This window comes from Pseudophryne corroboree, chromosome 3, assembly GCF_028390025.1.
Source record: "Pseudophryne corroboree isolate aPseCor3 chromosome 3, aPseCor3.hap2, whole genome shotgun sequence".
In the NCBI taxonomy this organism is placed as follows: domain Eukaryota; kingdom Metazoa; phylum Chordata; class Amphibia; order Anura; family Myobatrachidae; genus Pseudophryne; species Pseudophryne corroboree.
The window spans coordinates 440,938,909-440,958,435 of record NC_086446.1 but is presented as its reverse complement, the minus strand read 5'-3'; the positions used below and the strand labels follow the sequence as shown (position 1 = coordinate 440,958,435).

General features: G+C 47.2%; 27 non-coding genes across 27 annotated transcripts; 12 read left to right on the top strand and 15 right to left on the bottom strand.

Moving 5' to 3' along the window:
* Positions 1-192: 192 nt before the first annotated feature.
* On the bottom strand, positions 193-265 carry TRNAK-CUU (transfer RNA lysine (anticodon CUU)). Its single transcript has one exon. It is a non-coding gene; the product is annotated as a tRNA-Lys (tRNA).
* Positions 266-372: 107 nt separating this feature from the next.
* On the top strand, positions 373-443 carry TRNAG-GCC (transfer RNA glycine (anticodon GCC)). The gene has a single exon. It is a non-coding gene; the product is annotated as a tRNA-Gly (tRNA).
* An 861-nt stretch (positions 444-1,304) lies between these two features.
* Positions 1,305-1,377, bottom strand: TRNAK-CUU (transfer RNA lysine (anticodon CUU)). Its single transcript has one exon. It is a non-coding gene; the product is annotated as a tRNA-Lys (tRNA).
* Positions 1,378-1,489: 112 nt separating this feature from the next.
* Positions 1,490-1,560, top strand: TRNAG-GCC (transfer RNA glycine (anticodon GCC)). Its single transcript has one exon. It is a non-coding gene; the product is annotated as a tRNA-Gly (tRNA).
* Positions 1,561-2,421: 861 nt separating this feature from the next.
* TRNAK-CUU (transfer RNA lysine (anticodon CUU)) lies at positions 2,422-2,494 on the bottom strand. The gene has a single exon. It is a non-coding gene; the product is annotated as a tRNA-Lys (tRNA).
* A 107-nt stretch (positions 2,495-2,601) lies between these two features.
* On the top strand, positions 2,602-2,672 carry TRNAG-GCC (transfer RNA glycine (anticodon GCC)). The gene has a single exon. It is a non-coding gene; the product is annotated as a tRNA-Gly (tRNA).
* Positions 2,673-3,533: 861 nt separating this feature from the next.
* On the bottom strand, positions 3,534-3,606 carry TRNAK-CUU (transfer RNA lysine (anticodon CUU)). The gene has a single exon. It is a non-coding gene; the product is annotated as a tRNA-Lys (tRNA).
* Positions 3,607-3,718: 112 nt separating this feature from the next.
* Positions 3,719-3,789, top strand: TRNAG-GCC (transfer RNA glycine (anticodon GCC)). Its single transcript has one exon. It is a non-coding gene; the product is annotated as a tRNA-Gly (tRNA).
* Positions 3,790-4,830: 1,041 nt separating this feature from the next.
* TRNAG-GCC (transfer RNA glycine (anticodon GCC)) lies at positions 4,831-4,901 on the top strand. The gene has a single exon. It is a non-coding gene; the product is annotated as a tRNA-Gly (tRNA).
* A 1,601-nt stretch (positions 4,902-6,502) lies between these two features.
* TRNAK-CUU (transfer RNA lysine (anticodon CUU)) lies at positions 6,503-6,576 on the bottom strand. Its single transcript has one exon. It is a non-coding gene; the product is annotated as a tRNA-Lys (tRNA).
* Positions 6,577-7,245: 669 nt separating this feature from the next.
* On the bottom strand, positions 7,246-7,318 carry TRNAK-CUU (transfer RNA lysine (anticodon CUU)). Its single transcript has one exon. It is a non-coding gene; the product is annotated as a tRNA-Lys (tRNA).
* A 107-nt stretch (positions 7,319-7,425) lies between these two features.
* On the top strand, positions 7,426-7,496 carry TRNAG-GCC (transfer RNA glycine (anticodon GCC)). The gene has a single exon. It is a non-coding gene; the product is annotated as a tRNA-Gly (tRNA).
* Positions 7,497-8,727: 1,231 nt separating this feature from the next.
* On the bottom strand, positions 8,728-8,800 carry TRNAK-UUU (transfer RNA lysine (anticodon UUU)). Its single transcript has one exon. It is a non-coding gene; the product is annotated as a tRNA-Lys (tRNA).
* Positions 8,801-8,907: 107 nt separating this feature from the next.
* On the top strand, positions 8,908-8,978 carry TRNAG-GCC (transfer RNA glycine (anticodon GCC)). Its single transcript has one exon. It is a non-coding gene; the product is annotated as a tRNA-Gly (tRNA).
* Positions 8,979-9,834: 856 nt separating this feature from the next.
* Positions 9,835-9,907, bottom strand: TRNAK-UUU (transfer RNA lysine (anticodon UUU)). The gene has a single exon. It is a non-coding gene; the product is annotated as a tRNA-Lys (tRNA).
* Positions 9,908-10,009: 102 nt separating this feature from the next.
* TRNAG-GCC (transfer RNA glycine (anticodon GCC)) lies at positions 10,010-10,080 on the top strand. The gene has a single exon. It is a non-coding gene; the product is annotated as a tRNA-Gly (tRNA).
* An 863-nt stretch (positions 10,081-10,943) lies between these two features.
* TRNAK-CUU (transfer RNA lysine (anticodon CUU)) lies at positions 10,944-11,016 on the bottom strand. Its single transcript has one exon. It is a non-coding gene; the product is annotated as a tRNA-Lys (tRNA).
* A 107-nt stretch (positions 11,017-11,123) lies between these two features.
* On the top strand, positions 11,124-11,194 carry TRNAG-GCC (transfer RNA glycine (anticodon GCC)). The gene has a single exon. It is a non-coding gene; the product is annotated as a tRNA-Gly (tRNA).
* Positions 11,195-12,055: 861 nt separating this feature from the next.
* On the bottom strand, positions 12,056-12,128 carry TRNAK-CUU (transfer RNA lysine (anticodon CUU)). Its single transcript has one exon. It is a non-coding gene; the product is annotated as a tRNA-Lys (tRNA).
* A 1,033-nt stretch (positions 12,129-13,161) lies between these two features.
* Positions 13,162-13,234, bottom strand: TRNAK-CUU (transfer RNA lysine (anticodon CUU)). Its single transcript has one exon. It is a non-coding gene; the product is annotated as a tRNA-Lys (tRNA).
* A 107-nt stretch (positions 13,235-13,341) lies between these two features.
* On the top strand, positions 13,342-13,412 carry TRNAG-GCC (transfer RNA glycine (anticodon GCC)). The gene has a single exon. It is a non-coding gene; the product is annotated as a tRNA-Gly (tRNA).
* Positions 13,413-14,475: 1,063 nt separating this feature from the next.
* On the bottom strand, positions 14,476-14,548 carry TRNAK-UUU (transfer RNA lysine (anticodon UUU)). The gene has a single exon. It is a non-coding gene; the product is annotated as a tRNA-Lys (tRNA).
* Positions 14,549-15,582: 1,034 nt separating this feature from the next.
* TRNAK-CUU (transfer RNA lysine (anticodon CUU)) lies at positions 15,583-15,655 on the bottom strand. Its single transcript has one exon. It is a non-coding gene; the product is annotated as a tRNA-Lys (tRNA).
* Positions 15,656-15,767: 112 nt separating this feature from the next.
* On the top strand, positions 15,768-15,838 carry TRNAG-GCC (transfer RNA glycine (anticodon GCC)). The gene has a single exon. It is a non-coding gene; the product is annotated as a tRNA-Gly (tRNA).
* Positions 15,839-18,008: 2,170 nt separating this feature from the next.
* TRNAK-UUU (transfer RNA lysine (anticodon UUU)) lies at positions 18,009-18,081 on the bottom strand. Its single transcript has one exon. It is a non-coding gene; the product is annotated as a tRNA-Lys (tRNA).
* A 107-nt stretch (positions 18,082-18,188) lies between these two features.
* TRNAG-GCC (transfer RNA glycine (anticodon GCC)) lies at positions 18,189-18,259 on the top strand. Its single transcript has one exon. It is a non-coding gene; the product is annotated as a tRNA-Gly (tRNA).
* Positions 18,260-19,323: 1,064 nt separating this feature from the next.
* On the bottom strand, positions 19,324-19,396 carry TRNAK-UUU (transfer RNA lysine (anticodon UUU)). Its single transcript has one exon. It is a non-coding gene; the product is annotated as a tRNA-Lys (tRNA).
* Positions 19,397-19,527: the final 131 nt, after the last annotated feature.

The window sequence follows — 19,527 nt, the reverse complement described above, 5'->3', positions numbered from 1 at the left end:
GAGCATTGGTGGTTCAGTGGTAGAATTCTCGCCTGCCACTCGTGAGGCCCGGAATCGACTCCCGGCCTATGCAGTACTGAGTTTTTGCTGATATGGCAGTGTATTTTGTGAAAGTGAGGACAGCCATTTGCGCTGTGGTGGTGCAAGTTGACAGTGTTCCACATACAATGGTACAGGAAAAGAAAAAACATCCGCCCAACGTGGGGCTCGAACCCACGACCCTGAGATTAAGAGTCTCATGCTCTACCGACTGAGTTAGCCAGGCTTGGTTGAGAATGTATGGAGGTGATGGCAAGGCAAGGCATCCTGACACTCCTGCTTTGTTTCATACACTAAAGTACACGGGTAAGTGTAACATTAAGTACCTGTGGAGCATTGGTGGTTCAGTGGTAGAATTCTCGCCTGCCACGCGGGAGGCCCGGGTTCGATTCCCGGCCAATGCAGTCCTAATTTTTTGCTGATATGGCAGTGCATTTTGTGAAAGTGAGGACAGCCATTTGCGCTGTGGTGGTGCAAGTTGACAGTGTTCCACATACAATGGTACAGGAAAAGAAAAAAAACATCCGCCCAATGTGGGGCTCGAACCCACGACCCTGAGATTAAGAGTCTCATGCTTTACCGACTGAGTTAGCAATGCTTGGTAACCGAGGAGTTGTGGTGATGGCAAGGCAAGGCATCCTGACTCTCCTGCTTTGTTTTGTACACTAAAGTACATGAGTAAGTCTAAAATTAAGCATCTGTGGATCATTGGTGGTTCAGTGGTAGAAATCTAGCCGGCTACGTGGGAGGCCGGGTTCAATTCCCGGTCAATACATTCCTGAGTTTTTGCTGATAGGGCAGTGCATTTTGTGAAAGTGAGGACAGCCATTTACGCTGTGGTGATGCAAGTATACACTGTTCCACATACAATGGTACAGGAAGAGAAAAAAACAACTGCCCAACATGGAGCTCAAATACATGACCCTAAGATTAATAGTCTTATGCTCTAGCGACTGTGCTAGTCGGGCTTGGTTACGTAGGCTTGGAGGTGATGGCAAGGCAAGGCATCCTGATACTCCTGCTTTGTTTTATACACTAAAGTACATGAGTAAGTGTAAAATTAGGCATCTGTGGAGCATTGGTGGTTCAGTGGTAGAATTCTCGCCTGCCACGCGTGAGGCCCGCAATCGATTCCCGGCCAATGCAGTCCTGAGTTTTTGCTGATATGGCAGTGTATTTTGTGAAAGTGAGGACAGCAATTTGCGCTGTGGTGGTGCAAGTATACAGTGTTCCACATACAATGGTACAGGAAAAGAAAAAACATCCGCCTAACGTGGGGCTCGAACCCACGACCCTGAGATTAAGAGTCTCATGCTCTACCGACTGAGCTAGCCAGGCTTGGTTGCGAATGTATGGAGGTGATGGCAAGGCAAGGCAAGGCATCCTGACACTCCTGCTTTGTTTCATACACTAAAGTACACGAGTAAGTGTAAAATTAAGTACCTGTGGAGCATTGGTGGTTCAGTGGTAGAATTCTCGCCTGCCACGCGGGAGGCCTGGGTTCGATTCCCGGCCAATGCAGTCCTGATTTTTTGCTGATATGGCAGTGCATTTTGTGAAAGTGAGGACAGCCATTTGCGCTGTGGTGGTGCAAGTTGACAGTGTTCCACATACAATGGTACAGGAAAAGAATAAAAACATCCGCCCAATGTGGGGCTCGAACCCACGACCCTGAGATTAAGAGTCTCATGCTTTACCGACTGAGTTAGCAATGCTTGGTAACCGAGGAGTTGTGGTGATGGCAAGGCAAGGCATCCTGACTCTCCTGCTTTGTTTTGTACACTAAAGTACATGAGTAAGTCTAAAATTAAGCATCTGTGGATCATTGGTGGTTCAGTGGTAGAAATCTAGCCGGCCACGTGGGAGGCCGGGTTCAATTCACGGTCAATACATTCCTGAGTTTTTGCTGATAGGGCAGTGCATTTTGTGAAAGTGAGGACAGCCATTTGCGCTGTGGTGATGCAAGTATACACTGTTCCACATACAATGGTAAAGGAAGACAAAAAAACAACTGCCCAACATGGAGCTCAAATACATGACCCTAAGATTAATAGTCTTATGCTCTAGCGACTGTGCTAGTCGGGCTTGGTTACGTAGGCTTGGAGGTGATGGCAAGGCAAGGCATCCTGACACTCCTGCTTTGTTTTATACACTAAAGTACATGAGTAAGTGTAAAATTAGGCATCTGTGGAGCATTGGTGGTTCAGTGGTAGAATTCTCGCCTGCCACTCGTGAGGCCCGGAATCGATTCCCGGCCAATGCAGTCCTGAGTTTTTGCTGATATGGCAGTGTATTTTGTGAAAGTGAGGACAGCCATTTGCGCTGTGGTGGTGCAAGTTGACAGTGTTCCACATACAATGGTACAGGAAAAGAAAAAACATCCGCCCAACGTGGGGCTCGAACCCACGACCCTGAGATTAAGAGTCTCATGCTCTACCGACTGAGTTAGCCAGGCTTGGTTGAGAATGTATGGAGGTGATGGCAAGGCAAGGCATCCTGACACTCCTGCTTTGTTTCATACACTAAAGTACACTGGTAAGTGTAACATTAAGTACCTGTGGAGCATTGGTGGTTCAGTGGTAGAATTCTTGCCTGCCACGCGGGAGGCCCGGGTTCGATTCCCGGCCAATGCAGTCCTAAGTTTTTGCTGATATGGCAGTGCATTTTGTGAAAGTGAGGACAGCCATTTGCGCTGTGGTGGTGCAAGTTGACAGTGTTCCACATACAATGGTACAGGAAAAGAAAAAAAACATCCGCCCAATGTGGGGCTCGAACCCACGACCCTGAGATTAAGAGTCTCATGCTTTACCGACTGAGTTAGCAATGCTTGGTAACCGAGGAGTTGTGGTGATGGCAAGGCAAGGCATCCTGACTCTCCTGCTTTGTTTTGTACACTAAAGTACATGAGTAAGTCTAAAATTAAGCATCTGTGGATCATTGGTGGTTCAGTGGTAGAAATCTAGCCGGCCACGTGGGAGGCCGGGTTCAATTCCCGGTCAATACATTCCTGAGTTTTTGCTGATAGGGCAGTGCATTTTGTGAAAGTGAGGACAGCCATTTACGCTGTGGTGATGCAAGTATACACTGTTCCACATACAATGGTACAGGAAGAGAAAAAAACAACTGCCCAACATGGAGCTCAAATACATGACCCTAAGATTAATAGTCTTATGCTCTAGCGACTGTGCTAGTCGGGCTTGGTTACGTAGGCTTGGAGGTGATGGCAAGGCAAGGCATCCTGATACTCCTGCTTTGTTTTATACACTAAAGTACATGAGTAAGTGTAAAATTAGGCATCTGTGGAGCATTGGTGGTTCAGTGGTAGAATTCTCGCCTGCCACGCGTGAGGCCCGCAATCGATTCCCGGCCAATGCAGTCCTGAGTTTTTGCTGATATGGCAGTGTATTTTGTGAAAGTGAGGACAGCCATTTGCGCTGTGGTGGTGCAAGTATACAGTGTACCACATACAATGGTACAGGAAAAGAAAAAACATCCGCCCAACGTGGGGCTCGAACCCACGACCCTGAGATTAAGAGTCTCATGCTCTACCGACTGAGCTAGCCAGGCTTGGTTGCGAATGTATGGAGGTGATGGCAAGGCAAGGCAAGGCATCCTGACACTCCTGCTTTGTTTCATACACTAAAGTACACGAGTAAGTGTAAAATTAAGTACCTGTGGAGCATTGGTGGTTCAGTGGTAGAATTCTCGCCTGCCACGCGGGAGGCCTGGGTTCGATTCCCGGCCAATGCAGTACTGATTTTTTGCTGATATGGCAGTGCATTTTGTGAAAGTGAGGACAGCCATTTGCGCTGTGGTGGTGCAAGTTGACAGTGTTCCACATACAATGGTACAGGAAAAGAATAAAAACATCCGCCCAATGTGGGGCTCGAACCCACGACCCTGAGATTAAGAGTCTCATGCTTTACCGACTGAGTTAGCAATGCTTGGTAACCGAGGAGTTGTGGTGATGGCAAGGCAAGGCATCCTGACTCTCCTGCTTTGTTTTGTACACTAAAGTACATGAGTAAGTCTAAAATTAAGCATCTGTGGATCATTGGTGGTTCAGTGGTAGAAATCTAGCCGGCCACGTGGGAGGCCGGGTTCAATTCACGGTCAATACATTCCTGAGTTTTTGCTGATAGGGCAGTGCATTTTGTGAAAGTGAGGACAGCCATTTGCGCTGTGGTGATGCAAGTATACACTGTTCCACATACAATGGTAAAGGAAGACAAAAAAACAACTGCCCAACAAGGAGCTCAAATACATGACCCTAAGATTAATAGTCTTATGCTCTAGCGACTGTGCTAGTCGGGCTTGGTTACGTAGGCTTGGAGGTGATGGCAAGGCAAGGCATCCTGACACTCCTGCTTTGTTTTATACACTAAAGTACATGAGTAAGTGTAAAATTAGGCATCTGTGGAGCATTGGTGGTTCAGTGGTAGAATTCTCGCCTGCCACTCGTGAGGCCCGGAATCGATTCCCGGCCAATGCAGTCCTGAGTTTTTGCTGATATGGCAGTGTATTTTGTGAAAGTGAGGACAGCCATTTGCGCTGTGGTGGTGCAAGTTGACAGTGTTCCACATACAATGGTACAGGAAAAGAAAAAACATCCGCCCAACGTGGGGCTCGAACCCACGACCCTGAGTTTAAGAGTCTCATGCTCTACCGACTGAGTTAGCCAGGCTTGGTTGAGAATGTATGGAGGTGATGGCAAGGCAAGGCATCCTGACACTCCTGCTTTGTTTCATACACTAAAGTACACGAGTAAGTGTAAAATTAAGTACCTGTGGAGCATTGGTGGTTCAGTGGTAGAATTCTCGCCTGCCACGCGGGAGGCCCGGGTTCGATTTCCAGCCAATGCAGTCCTGAATTTTTGCTGATATGGCAGTGCATTTTGTGAAAGTGAGGACAGCCATTTGCGCTGTGGTGGGGTAAGTTGACAGTGTTCCACATACAATGGTACAGGAAAAGAAAAAAAACATCCGCCCAATGTGGGGCTCGAACCCACGACCCTGAGATTAAGAGTCTCATGCTTTACCGACTGAGTTAGCAATGCTTGGTAACCGAGGAGTTGTGGTGATGGCAAGGCAAGGCATCCTGACTCTCCTGCTTTGTTCTGTACACTAAAGTACATGAGTAAGTCTAAAATTAAGCATCTGTGGATCATTGGTGGTTCAGTGGTAGAAATCTAGCCGGCCACGTGGGAGGCCGGGTTCAATTCCCGGTCAATACATTCCTGAGTTTTTGCTGATAGGGCAGTGCATTTTGTGAAAGTGAGGACAGCCATTTGCGCTGTGGTGATGCAAGTATACACTGTTCCACATACAATGGTAAAGGAAGAGAAAAAAACAACTGCCCAACATGGAGCTCAAATACATGACCCTAAGATTAATAGTCTTATGCTCTAGCGACTGTGCTAGTCGGGCTTGGTTACGTAGGCTTGGAGGTGATGGCAAGGCAAGGCATCCTGACACTCCTGCTTTGTTTTATACACTAAAGTACATGAGTAAGTGTAAAATTAGGCATCTGTGGAGCATTGGTGGTTCAGTGGTAGAATTTTCGCCTGCCACTCATGAGGCCCGGAATCGATTCCCGGCCAATGCAGTCCTGAGTTTTTGCTGATATGGCAGTGTATTTTGTGAAAGTGAGGACAGCCATTTGCGCTGTGGTGGTGCAAGTTGACAGTGTTCCACATACAATGGTACAGGAAAAGAAAAAACATCCGCACAACGTGGGGCTCGAACCCACGACCCTGAGATTAAGAGTCTCATGCTTTACCGACTGAGTTAGCAATGCTTGGTAACCGAGGAGTTGTGGTGATGGCAAGGCAAGGCATCCTGACTCTCCTGCTTTGTTTTGTACACTAAAGTACATGAGTAAGTCTAAAATTAAGCATCTGTGGATCATTGGTGGTTCAGTGGTAGAAATCTAGCCGGCCACGTGGGAGGCCGGGTTCAATTCACGGTCAATACATTCCTGAGTTTTTGCTGATAGGGCAGTGCATTTTGTGAAAGTGAGGACAGCCATTTGCGCTGTGGTGATGCAAGTATACACTGTTCCACATACAATGGTACAGGAAGAGAAAAAAACAACTGCCCAACATGGAGCTCAAATACATGACCCTAAGATTAATAGTCTTATGCTCTAGCGACTGTGCTAGTCGGGCTTGGTTACGTAGGCTTGGAGGTGATGGCAAGGCAAGGCATCCTGACACTCCTGCTTTGTTTTATACACTAAAGTACATGAGTAAGTGTAAAATTAGGCATCTGTGGAGCATTTGTGGTTCAGTGGTAGAATTCTCGCCTGCCACGCGTGAGGCCCGGAATCGATTCCCGGCCAATGCAGTCCTGAGTTTTTGCTGATATGGCAGTGTATTTTGTGAAAGTGAGGACAGCCATTTGCGCTGTGGTGGTGCAAGTTGACAGTGTTCCACATACAATGGTACAGGAAAAGAAAAAACATCCAGCCAACGTGGGGCTCGAACCCACAACCATGAGATTAAGAGTCTCATGCTCTACCAACTGAGCTAGCCAGGCTTGGTTGAGAATATATAGAGGTGATGGCAAGGCAAGGCATCCTGACACTCCTGCTTTGTTTCATACACTAAAGTACACGAGTAAGTGTAAAATTAAGTATTTGTGGAGCATTGGTGGTTCAGTGGTAGAATTCTTGCCTGCCATGCGGGAGGCCCGGGTTCGATTTCCGCCAATGCAGTGCTGAATTTTTGCTGATATGGCAGTGCATTTTGTGAAAGTGAGGACAGCCATTTGCGCTGTGGTGGGGCAAGTTGACAGTGTTCCACATACAATGGTACAGGAAAAGAAAAAGAAAAAAATCCGCCCAATGTGGGGCTCGAACCCACGACCCTGAGATTAAGAGTCTCATGCTTTACCGACTGAGTTAGCAATGCTTGGTAACCGAGGAGCTGTGGTGATGGCAAGGAAAGTCATCCTGACTCTCCTGCTTTGTTTTGTACACTAAAGTACATGAGTAAGTCTAAAATTAAGCATCTGTGGATCATTGGTGGTTCAGTGGTAGAAATCTAGCCGACCACGTAGGAGGCCGGGTTCAATTCCCGGTCAATACATTCCTGAGTTTTTGCTGATAGGGCAGTGCATTTTGTGAAAGTGAGGACAGCCATTTGCGCTGTGGTGGTGCAAGTATACAGTGTTCCACATACAATGGTACAGGAAAAGAAAAAACATCCGCCTAACGTGGGGCTCGAACCCACGACCCTGAGATTAAGAGTCTCATGCTCTACCGACTGAGCTAGCCAGGCTTGGTTGAGAATGTATGGAGGTGATGGCAAGGCAAGGCATCCTGACACTCCTGCTTTATTTCATACACTAAAGTACACGAGTAAGTGTAAAATTAAGTATCCGTGGAGCATTGGTGGTTCAGTGGTAGAATTCTCGCCTGCCACGCGGGAGGCCCGGGTTCGATTCCCGGCCAATGCAGTGCTGAGTCTTTGCTGATATGACAGTGCATTTTGTGAAAGTGAGGACAGCCATTTGCGCTGTGGTGGGGCAAGTTGACAGTGTTCCACATACAATGGTACAGGAAAAGAAAAAAAACATCCGCCCAATGTGGGGTTCGAACCCACGACCCTGAGATTAAGAGTCTCATGCTTTACCGACTGAGTTAGTAATGCTTGGTAACCGAGGAGTTGTGGTGATGGCAAGGCAAGGCATCCTGACTCTCCTGCTTTGTTCTGTACACTAAAGTACATGAGTAAGTCTAAAATTAAGCATCTGTGGATCATTGGTGGTTCAGTGGTAGAAATCTAGCCGGCCACGTGGGAGGCCGGGTTAAATTCCCGGTCAATACATTCCTGAGTTTTTGCTGATAGGGCAGTGCATTTTGTGAAAGTGAGGACAGCCATTTGCGCTGTGGTGATGCAAGTATACACTGTTCCACATACAATGGTAAAGGAAGAGAAAAAAACAACTGCCCAACATGGAGCTCAAATACATGACCCTAAGATTAATAGTCTTATGCTCTAGCGACTGTGCTAGTCATGCTTGGTTACGTAGGCTTGGAGGTGATGGCAAGGCAAGGCATCCTGACACTCCTGCTTTGTTTTATACACTAAAGTACATGAGTAAGTGTAAAATTAGGCATCTGTGGAGCATTGGTGGTTCAGTGGTAGAATTTTCGCCTGCCACTCATGAGGCCCGGAATCGATTCCCGGCCAATGCAGTCCTGAGTTTTTGCTGATATGGCAGTGTATTTTGTGAAAGAGAGGACAGCCATTTGCGCTGTGGTGGTGCAAGTTGACAGTGTTCCACATACAATGGTACAGGAAAAGAAAAAACATCCGCACAACGTGGGGCTCGAACCCACGACCCTGAGATTAAGAGTCTCATGCTTTACCGACTGAGTTAGCAATGCTTGGTAACAGAGGAGTTGTGGTGATGGCAAGGCAAGGCATCCTGACTCTCCTGCTTTGTTTTGTACACTAAAGTACATGAGTAAGTCTAAAATTAAGCATCTGTGGATCATTGGTGGTTCAGTGGTAGAATTCTCGCCTGCCACGCTTGAGGCCCGGAATCGATTCCCGGCCAATGCAGTCCTGAGTTTTTGCTGATATGGCAGTGTTTTTTGTGAAAGTGAGGACAGCCATTTGCGCTGTGGTGGTGCAAGTATACAGTGTTCCACATACAATGGTACAAGAAAAGAAAAAACATCCGCCCAACGTGGGGCTCGAACCCACAATCCTGAGATTAAAAGTCTCATGCTCTACCGACTGAGCTAGCCAGGATTGGTTGAGAATGTATGGAGGTGATGGCAAGGCAAGGCATCCTGACACTCCTGCTTTGTTTCATACACTAAAGTACACGAGTAAGTGTAAAGTCAAGTATCTGTGGAGCATTGGTGGTTCAGTGGTAGAACTCTCGCCTGCCATGCGGGAGGCCCGGGTTCGATTCCCGGCCAATGCAGTCCTGAGTTTTCGCTGATATGGCAGTGCATTTTGTGAAAGTGAGGACAGCCATTTGCGCTGTGGTGGTGCAAGTTGACAGTGTTCCACATACAATGGTACAGGAAAAGAAAAAAAACATCCGCCCAATGTGGGGCTCGAACCCACAACCCTGAGATTAAGAGTCTCATGCTTTACCGACTGAGTTAGCAATGCTTGGTAACCGAGGAGTTGTGGTGATTACAAGGCAAGGCATCCTGACTTTCCTGCTTTGTTTTGTACACTAAAGTACATGAGTAAGTCTAAAATTAAGCATCTGTGGATCATTGGTGGTTCAGTGGTAGAAATCTAGCCGGCCACGTGGGAGGCCGGGTTCAATTCCCGGTCAATACATTCCTGAGTTTTTGCTGATAGGGCAGTGCATTTTGTGAAAGTGAGGACAGCCATTTGCGCTGTGGTGATGCAAGTATACACTGTTCCACATACAATGGTACAGGAAGAGAAAAAAACAACTGCCCAACATGGAGCTCAAATACATGACCCTAAGATTAATAGTCTTATGCTCTAGCGACTGTGCTAGTCGGGCTTGGTTACGTAGGCTTGGAGGTGATGGCAAGGCATCCTGACACTCCTGCTTTGTTTTATACACTAAAGTACATGAGTAAGTGTAAAATTAGGCATCTGTGGAGCATTGGTGGTTCAGTGGTAGAATTCTTGCCTGCCACGCGTGAGGCCCGGAATCGATTCCCGGCCAATGCAGTACTGAGTTTTTGCTGATATGGCAGTGTATTTTGTGAAAGTGAGGACAGCCATTTGCGCTGTGGTGGTGCAAGTATACAGTGTTCCACATACAATGGTACAGGAAAAGAAAAAACATCCGCCCAATGTGGGGCTCGAACCCACGACCCTGAGATTAAAAGTCTCGTGCTCTACCGACTGAGCTAGCCAGGCTTGGTTGAGAATGTATGGAGGTGATGGCAAGGCATCCTGACACTCCTGCTTTGTTTCATACACTAAAGTACACGAGTGAGTGTAAAGTTAAGTATCTGTGGAGCATTGGTGGTTCAGTGGTAGAATTCTCGCCTGCCACGCGGGAGGCACGGGTTCGATTCCTGGCCAATGCAGTCCTGAGTTTTTGCTGATATGGCAGTGCATTTTGTGAAAGTGAGGACAGCCATTTGCGCTGTGGTGGTGCAAGTTGACAGTGTTCCACATACAATGGTACAGGAAGAGAAAAAAAACATCCGCCCAATGTGGGGCTCGAACCCACGACCCTGCGATTAAGAGTCTCAAGCTTTACCAACTGAGTTAGCAATGCTTGGTAACCGAGGAGTTGTGGTGATGGCAAGGCAAGGCATCCTGACTCTCCTGCTTTGTTTTGTACACTAAAGTACATGAGTAAGTCTAAAATTAAGCATCTGTGGATCATTGGTGGTTCAGTGGTAGAAATCTAGCCGGCCACGTGGGAGGCCGGGTTCAATTCCCGGTCAATACATTCCTGAGTTTTTGCTGATAGGGCAGTGCATTTTGTGAAAGTGAGGACAGCCATTTGCGCTGTGGTGATGCAAGTATACACTGTTCCACATACAATGGTACAGGAAGAGAAAAAAACAACTGCCCAACATGGAGCTCAAATACATGACCCTAAGATTAATAGTCTTATGCTCTAGCAACTGTGCTAGTCGGGCTTGGTTACGTAGGCTTGGATGTGATGGCAAGGCAAGGCATCCTGACACTCCTGCTTTGTTTTATACACTAAAGTACATGAGTAAGTGTAAAATTAGGCATCTGTGGAGCATTGGTGGTTCAGTGGTAGAATTCTCGCCTGCCACGCGTGAGCCTCGTAATCGATTCCCGGCCAATGCAGTCCTGAGTTTTTGCTGATATGGCAGTGTATTTTGTGAAAGTGAGGACAGCCATTTGCGCTGTTGTGGTGCAAGTATACAGTGTTCCACATACAATGGTACAGGAAAAGAAAAAAAACATCCGCCCAATGTGGGGCTCGAACCCACGACCCTGAGATTAAGAGTCTCATGCTCTACCGACTGAGCTAGCCAGACTTGGTTGAGAATGTATGGAGGTGATGGCAAGGCAAGGCATGCTGACACTCCTGCTCTGTTTCATACACTAAAGTACACGAGTAAGTGTAAAATTAAGTATCTGTGGAGCATTGGTGGTTCAGTGGTAGAATTCTCGCCTGCCACGCGGGAGGCCTGGGTTCGATTCCCGGCCAATGCAGTCCTGAGTTTTTGCTGATATGGCAGTGCATTTTGTGAAAGTGAGGACAGCCATTTGCGCTGTGGTGGTGCAAGTTGACAGTGTTCCACATACAATGGTACAGGAAAAGAAAAAAAACATCCGCCCAATGTGGGGCTCGAACCCACGACCCTGAGATTAAGAGTCTCATGCTTTACCGACTGAGTTAGCAATGCTTGGTAACCGAGGAGTTGTGGTGATGGCAAGGCAAGGCACCCTGACTCTCTTGCTTTGTTTTGTACACTAAAGTACATGAGTAAGTCTAAAATTAAGCATCTGTGGATCATTGGTGGTTCAGTGGTAGAAATCTAGCCGGCCACGTGGGAGGCCGGGTTCAATTCCCGGTCAATACATTCCTGAGTTTTTGCTGATAGGGCAGTGCATTTTGTGAAAGTGAGGACAGCCATTTGCGCTGTGGTGATGCAAGTATACACTGTTCCACATACAATGGTACAGGAAGAGAAAAAAACAACTGCCCAACATGGAGCTCAAATACATGACCCTAAGATTAATAGTCTTATGCTCTAGCGACTGTGCTAGTCGGGCTTGGTTACGTAGGCTTGGAGGTGATGGCAAGGCAAGGCATCCTGACACTCCTGCTTTGTTTTATACACTAAAGTACATGAGTAAGTGTAAAATTAGGCATCTGTGGAGCATTGGTGGTTCAGTAGTAGAATTCTCGCCTGCCACGCGTGAGGCCCGGAATCGATTCCCGGCCAATGCAGTCCTGAGTTTTTGCTGATATGGCAGTGCATTTTGTGAAAGTGAGGACAGCCATTTGCGCTGTGGTGGTGCAAGTTGACAGTGTTCCACATACAATGGTACAGGAAAAGAAAAAACATCCACCCAACGTGGGGCTTGAACCCACGACCCTGAAATTAAGAGTCTCATGCTCTACCGACTGAGCTAGCCAGGCTTGTTTGCGAATGTATGGAGGTGATGGCAAGGCAAGGCATCCTGACACTCCTGCTTTGTTTCATACACTAAAGTACACGAGTAAGTGTAAAATAAAGTACCTGTGGAGCTTTGGTGGTTCAGTGGTAGAATTCTCGCCTGCCACGCGTGAGGCCCGGAATCGATTCCCAGCCAATGCAGTCCTGAGTTTTTGCTGATATGGCAGTGTATTTTGTGAAAGTGAGGACAGCTATTTGCGCTGTGGTGGTGCAAGTATACAGTGTTCCACATACAATGGTACAGGAAAAGAAAACACATCCGCACAAAGTGGGGCTCTAACCCACGACCCTGAGATTAAGAGTCTCATGCTCTACTGACTGAGCTAGCCAGGCTTGGTTGAGAATGTATGGAGGTGATGGCAAGGCAAGGCATCCTGACACTCCTGCTTTGTTTCATACACTAAAGTACACGAGTAAGTGTAAAATTAAGTATCTGTGGAGCATTGGTGGTTCAGTGGTAGAATTCTCGCCTGCCACGCGGGAGGCCTTGGTTAGATTCCCGGCCAATGCAGTCCTGAATTTTTGCTGATATGGCAGTGCATTTTGTGAAAGTGAGGACAGCCATTTGCGCTGTGGTGATGCAAGTATACACTGTTCCACATACAATGGTACAGGAAGAGAAAAAAACAACTGCCCAACATGGAGCTCAAATACATGACCCTAAGATTAATAGTCTTATGCTCTAGTGACTGTGCTAGTCAGGCTTGGTTACGTAGGCTTGGAGGTGATGGCAAGGCATCCTGACACTCCTGCTTTGTTTTATACACTAAAGTACATGAGTAAGTGTAAAATTAGGCATCTGTGGAGCATTGGTGGTTCAGTGGTAGAATTCTCGCCTGCCACGCGTGAGGCCCGGAATCGATTCCCGGCCAATGCAGTCCTGAGTTTTTGCTGATATGGCAGTGTATTTTGTGAAAGTGAGGACAGCCATTTGCGCTGTGGTGGTGCAAATATACAGTGTTCCACATACAATGGTACAGGAAAAGAAAAAACATCTGCCCAATGTGGGGCTCGAACCCACGACCCTGAGATTAAGAGTCTCATGCTCTACCGACTGAGCTAGCCAGGCCGGGTTGAGAATGTATGGAGGTGATGGCAAGGCAAGGCATCCTGACACTCCTGCTTTGTTTCATACACTAAAGTACACGAGTAAGTGTAAAAATAAGTATCTGTGGAGCATTGGTGGTTCAGTGGTAGAATTCTCGCCTGCCACGCGGAAGGCCCGGGTTCGATTCCCGGCCAGTGCAGTCCTGAGTTTTTGCTGATATGGCAGTGCATTTTGTGAAAGTAAGGACAGCCATTTGCGCTGTGGTGGTGCAAGTTGACAGTGTTCCACATACAATGGTACAGGAAAAGAAAAAAAACATCCGCCCAATGTGGGGCTCGAACCCACGACCCTGAGATTAAGAGTCTCATGCTTTACCGACTGAGTTAGCAATGCTTGGTAACCGAGGAGTTGTGGTGATGGCAAGGCAAAGCATCTTGACTCTCCTGCTTTGTTTTGTACACTAAAGTACATGAGTAAGTCTAAAATTAAGCATCTGTGGATCATTGGTGGTTCAGTGGTAGAAATCTAGCCGGCCACGTGGGAGGCCGGGTTCAATTCCCGGTCAATACATTCCTGAGTTTTTGCTGATAGGGCAGTGCATTTTGTGAAAGTGAGGACAGCCATTTGCGCTGTGGTGATGCAAGTATACACTGTTCCACATACAATGGTACAGGAAGAGAAAAAAACAACTGCCCAACATGGAGCTCAAATACATGACCCTAAGATTAATAGTCTTATGCTCTAGCGACTGTGCTAGTCGGGCTTGGTTACGTAGGCTTGGATGTGATGGCAAGGCAAGGCATCCTGACACTCCTGCTTTGTTTTATACACTAAAGTACATGAGTAAGTGTAAAATTAGGCATCTGTGGAGCATTGGTGGTTCAGTGGTAGAATTCTCGCCTGCCACGCGTGAGGCCCGGAATCGATTCCCAGCCAATGCAGTCCTGAGTTTTTGCTGATATGGCAGTGTATTTTGTGAAAGTGAGGACAGCCATTTGCGCTGTGGTGGTGCATGTATACCAGGGCTGGCCAAACCAGTCCTCGAGATCTACCAACAGTTCACATTTTCCAGACCACCTAGCTGGTGCACAGGTGCAGTCATTACTAATTAGGATGTGCTGCATTCATTCCTAACTGACAATTCTACAGATCTCCAGGAGGCCTGGAAAACATGTACTGTTGGTAGATCTCGAGGACCGGTTTGGCCAGCCCTGATGTATACAGTGTTCCACATACAATGGTACAGGAAAAGAAAAAACATCCGCCCAACATGGGGATCGAACCCACGACCCTGAGAATAAAAGTCTCATGCTCTACCGACTGAGCTAGCCAGGCTTGGTTGAGAATGTATGGAGGTGATGGCAAGGCATCCTGACACTCCTGCTTTGTTTCATACACTAAAGTACACGAGTAAGTGTAAAGTTAAGTATCTGTGGAGCATCGGTGGTTCAGTTGTAGAATTCTCGCCTGCCACGCGGGAGGCCCGGGTTCAATTCCCGGCCAATGCAGTCCTGAGGTTTTGCTGATATGGCAGTGTATTTTGTGAAAGTGAGGACAGCCATTTGCGCTGTGGTGGTGCAAGTTGACAGTGTTCCACATACAATGGTACAGGAAAAGAAAAAAAACATCCGCCCAATGTGTGGCTCGAACCCACGACCCTGAGATTAAGAGTCTCATGCTTTACCGACTGAGTTAGCAATGCTTGGTAACCGAGGAGTTGTGGTGATGGCAAGGCAAGGCATCCTGACTCTCCTGCTTTGTTTTGTACACTAAAGTACATGAGTAAGTCTAAAATTAAGCATCTGTGGATCATTGGTGGTTCAGTGGTAGAAATCTAGCCGGCCACGTGGGAGGCCGGGTTCAATTCCCGGTCAATACATTCCTGAGTTTTTGCTGATAGGGCAGTGCATTTTGTGAAAGTGAGGACAGCCATTTGCGCTGTGGTGATGCAAGTATACACTGTTCCACATACAATGGTACAGGAAGAGAAAAAAACAACTGCCCAACATGGAGCTCAAATACATGACCCTAAGATTAATAGTCTTATGCTCTAGCGACTGTGCTAGTCGGGCTTGGTTACGTAGGCTTGGATGTGATGGCAAGGCAAGGCATCCTGACACTCCTGCTTTGTTTTATACACTAAAGTACATGAGTAAGTGTAAAATTAGGCATCTGTGGAGCATTGGTGGTTCAGTGGTAGAATTATCGCCTGCCACGCGTGAGGCCCGGAATCGATTCCCGGCCAATGCAGTCCTGAGTTTTTGCTGATATGGCAGTGTATTTTGTGAAAGTGAGGACAGCCATTTGCGCTGTGGTGGTGCAAGTATACAGTGTTCCACATACAATGGTACAGGAAAAGAAAAAACATCCACCCAATGTGGGGCTCGAACCCACGACCCTGAGATTAAGAGTCTCATGCTCTACCGACTGAGCTAGCCAGGCTTGGTTGAGCATGTATGGAGGTGATGGCAAGGCAAGGCAAGGCATCCTGACACTCCTGCTCTGTTTCATACACTAAAGTACACGAGTAAGTGTAAAAGTAAATATATGTGGAGCATTGGTGGTTCAGTGGTAGAATTCTCGCCTGCCACGCGGGAGGCCCGAGTTCGATTCCCGGCCAATGCAGTCCTGAGTTTTTGCTGATATGGCAGTGCATTTTGTGAAAGTGAGGACAGCCATTTGCGCTGTGGTGGTGCAAGTTGACAGTGTTCCACATACAATGGTACAGGAAAAGAAAAAAAACATCCGCCCAATGTGGGGCTCGAACCCACGACCCTGAGATTAAGAGTCTCATGCTTTACCGACTGAGTTAGCAATGCTTGGTAACCGAGGAGTTGTGGTGATGGCAAGGCAAGGCACCCTGACTCTCCTGCTTTGTTTTGTACACTAAAGTACATGAGTAAGTCTAAAATTAAGCATCTGTGGATCATTGGTGGTTCAGTGGTAGAAATCTAGCTGGCCACGTGGGAGGCCGGGTTCAATTCCCGGTCAATACATTCCTGAGTTTTTGCTGATAGGGCAGTGCATTTTGTGAAAGTGAGGACAGCCATTTGCGCTGTGGTGATGCAAGTATACACTGTTCCACATACAATGGTACAGGAAGAGAAAAAAACAACTGCCCAACATGGAGCTCAAATACATGTCCCTAAGATTAATAGTCTTATGCTCTAGCGACTGTGCTAGTCGGGCTTGGTTACATAGGCTTGGATTTGATGGCAAGGCAAGGCATCCTGACACTCCTACTTTGTTTTATACACTAAAGTACATGAGTAAGTGTAAAATTAGGCATCTGTGGAGCATTGGTGGTTCAGTGGTAGAATTCTCGCCTGCCACGCGTGAGGCCCGGAATCGATTCCCAGCCAATGCAGTCCTGAGTTTTTGCTGATATGGCAGTGTATTTTGTGAAAGTGAGGACAGCCATTTGCGCTGTGGTGGTGCAAGTATACAGTGTTCCACATACAATGGTACAGGAAAAGAAAACACATCCGCACAAAGTGGGGCTCTAACCCACGACCCTGAGATTAAGAGTCTCATGCTCTACTGACTGAGCTAGCCAGGCTTGGTTTAGAATGTATGGAGGTGATGGCAAGGCAAGGCATCCTGACACTCCAGCTTTGTTTCATACACTAAAGTACACGAGTAAGTGTAAAATTAAGTATCTGTGGAGCATTGGTGGTTCAGTGGTAGAATTCTCGCCTGCCACGCGGGAGGCCTTGGTTAGATTCCCGGCCAATGCAGTCCTGAGTTTTTGCTGATAGGGCAGTGCATTTTGTGAAAGTGAGGACAGCCATTTGCGCTGTGGTGGTGCAAGTTGACAGTGTTCCACATACAATGGTACAGGAAAAGAAAAAAAACATCCGCCCAATGTGGGGCTCGAACCCACGACCCTGAGATTAAGAGTCTCATGCTTTACCGACTGAGTTAGCAATGCTTGGTAACCAAGGAGTTGTGGTGATGGCAAGGCAAGGCATCCTGACTCTCCTGCTTTGTTTTGTACACTAAAGTACATGAGTAAGTCTAAAATTAAGCATCTGTGGATCATTGGTGGTTCAGTGGTAGAAATCTAGCCGGCCACGTGGGAGGCCGGGTTCAATTCCCGGTCAATACATTCCTGAGTTTTTGCTGATAGGGCAGTGCATTTTGTGAAAGTGAGGACAGCCATTTGCGCTGTGGTGATGCAAGTATACACTGTTCCACATACAATGGTACAGGAAGAGAAAAAAACAACTGCCCAACATGGAGCTCAAATACATGACCCTAAGATTAATAGTCTTATGCTCTAGCGACTGTGCTAGTCAGGCTTGGTTACGTAGGCTTGGAGGTGATGGCAAGGCATCCTGACACTCCTGCTTTGTTTTATACACTAAAGTACATGAGTAAGTGTAAAATAAGGCATCTGTGGAGCATTGGTGGTTCAGTGGTAGAATTCTCGCCTGCCACGCGTGAGGCCCGGAATCGATTCCCGGCCAATGCAGTCCTGAGTTTTTGCTGATATAGCAGTGTATTTTGTGAAAGTGAGGACAGCCATTTGCGCTGTGGTGGTGCATGTATACCAGGGCTGGCCAAACCAGTCCTCGAGATCTACCAACAGTTCACATTTTCCAGACCACCTAGCTGGTGCACTGGTGCAGTCATTACTAATTAGGATGTGCTGCATTCATTCCTAACTGACAATTCTACAGATCTCCAGGAGGCCTTGAAAACATGTACTGTTGGTAGATCTCGAGGACCGGTTTGGCCAGCCCTGATGTATACAGTGTTCCACATACAATGGTACAGGAAAAGAAAAAACATCCGCCCAACGTGGGGATCGAACCCACGACCCTGAGAATAAAAGTCTCATGCTCTACCGACTGAGCTAGCCAGGCTTGGTTGAGAATGTATGGAGGTGATGGCAAGGCAAGGCATCCTGACACTCCTGCTTTGTTTCATACACTAAAGTACACGAGTAAGTGTAAAGTTAAGTACCTGTGGAGCATTGGTGGTTCAGTCGTAGAATTCTCGCCTGCCACGCGGGAGGCCCGGGTTCGATTCCCGGCCAATGCAGTCCTGAGGTTTTGCTGATATGGCAGTGCATTTTGTGAAAGTGAGGACAGCCATTTGCGCTGTGGTGGTGCAAGTTGACAGTGTTCCACATACAATGGTACAGGAAAAGAAAAAAAAACATCCGCCCAATGTGGAGCTCGAACCCACGACCCTGAGATTAAGAGTCTCATGCTTTACCGACTGAGTTAGCAATGCTTGGTAACCAAGAAGTTGTGGTGATGGCAAGGCAAGGCATCCTGACTCTCCTGCTTTGTTTTGTACACTAAAGTACATGAGTAAGTCTAAAATTAAGCATCTGTGGATCATTGGTGGTTCAGTGGTAGAAATCTAGCCGGCCACGTGGGAGGCCGGGTTCAATTCCCGGTCAATACATTCCTGAGTTTTTGCTGATAGGGCAGTGCATTTTGTGAAAGTGAGGACAGCCATTTGCGCTGTGGTGATGCAAGTATACACTGTTCCACATACAATGGTACAGGAAGAGAAAAAAACAACTGCCCAACATGGAGCTCAAATACATGACCCTAAGATTAATAGTCTTATGCTCTAGCGACTGTGCTAGTCGGGCTTGGTTACGTAGGCTTGGAGGTGATGGCAAGGCAAGGCATCCTGACACTCCTGCTTTGTTTTATACACTAAAGTACATGAGTAAGTGTAAAATAAGGCATCTGTGGAGCATTGGTGGTTCAGTGGTAGAATTCTCGCCTGCCACGCGTGAGGCCCGGAATCGATTCCCGGCCAATGCAGTCCTGAGTTTTTGCTGATATAGCAGTGTATTTTGTGAAAGTGAGGACAGCCATTTGCGCTGTGGTGGTGCATGTATACCAGGGCTGGCCAAACCAGTCCTCGAGATCTACCAACAGTTCACATTTTCCAGACCACCTAGCTGGTGCACAGGTGCAGTCATTACTAATTAGGATGTGCTGCATTCATTCCTAACTGACAATTCTACAGATCTCCAGGAGGCCTGGAAAACATGTACTGTTGGTAGATCTCGAGGACCGGTTTGGCCAGCCCTGATGTATACAGTGTTCCACATACAATGGTACAGGAAAAGAAAAAACATCCGCCCAACGTGGGGATCGAACCCACGACCCTGAGAATAAAAGTCTCATGCTCTACCGACTGAGCTAGCCAGGCTTGGTTGAGAATGTATGGAGGTGATGGCAAGGCAAGGCATCCTGACACTCCTGCTTTGTTTCATACACTAAAGTACACGAGTAAGTGTAAAGTTAAGTATCTGTGGAGCATTGGTGGTTCAGTCGTAGAAT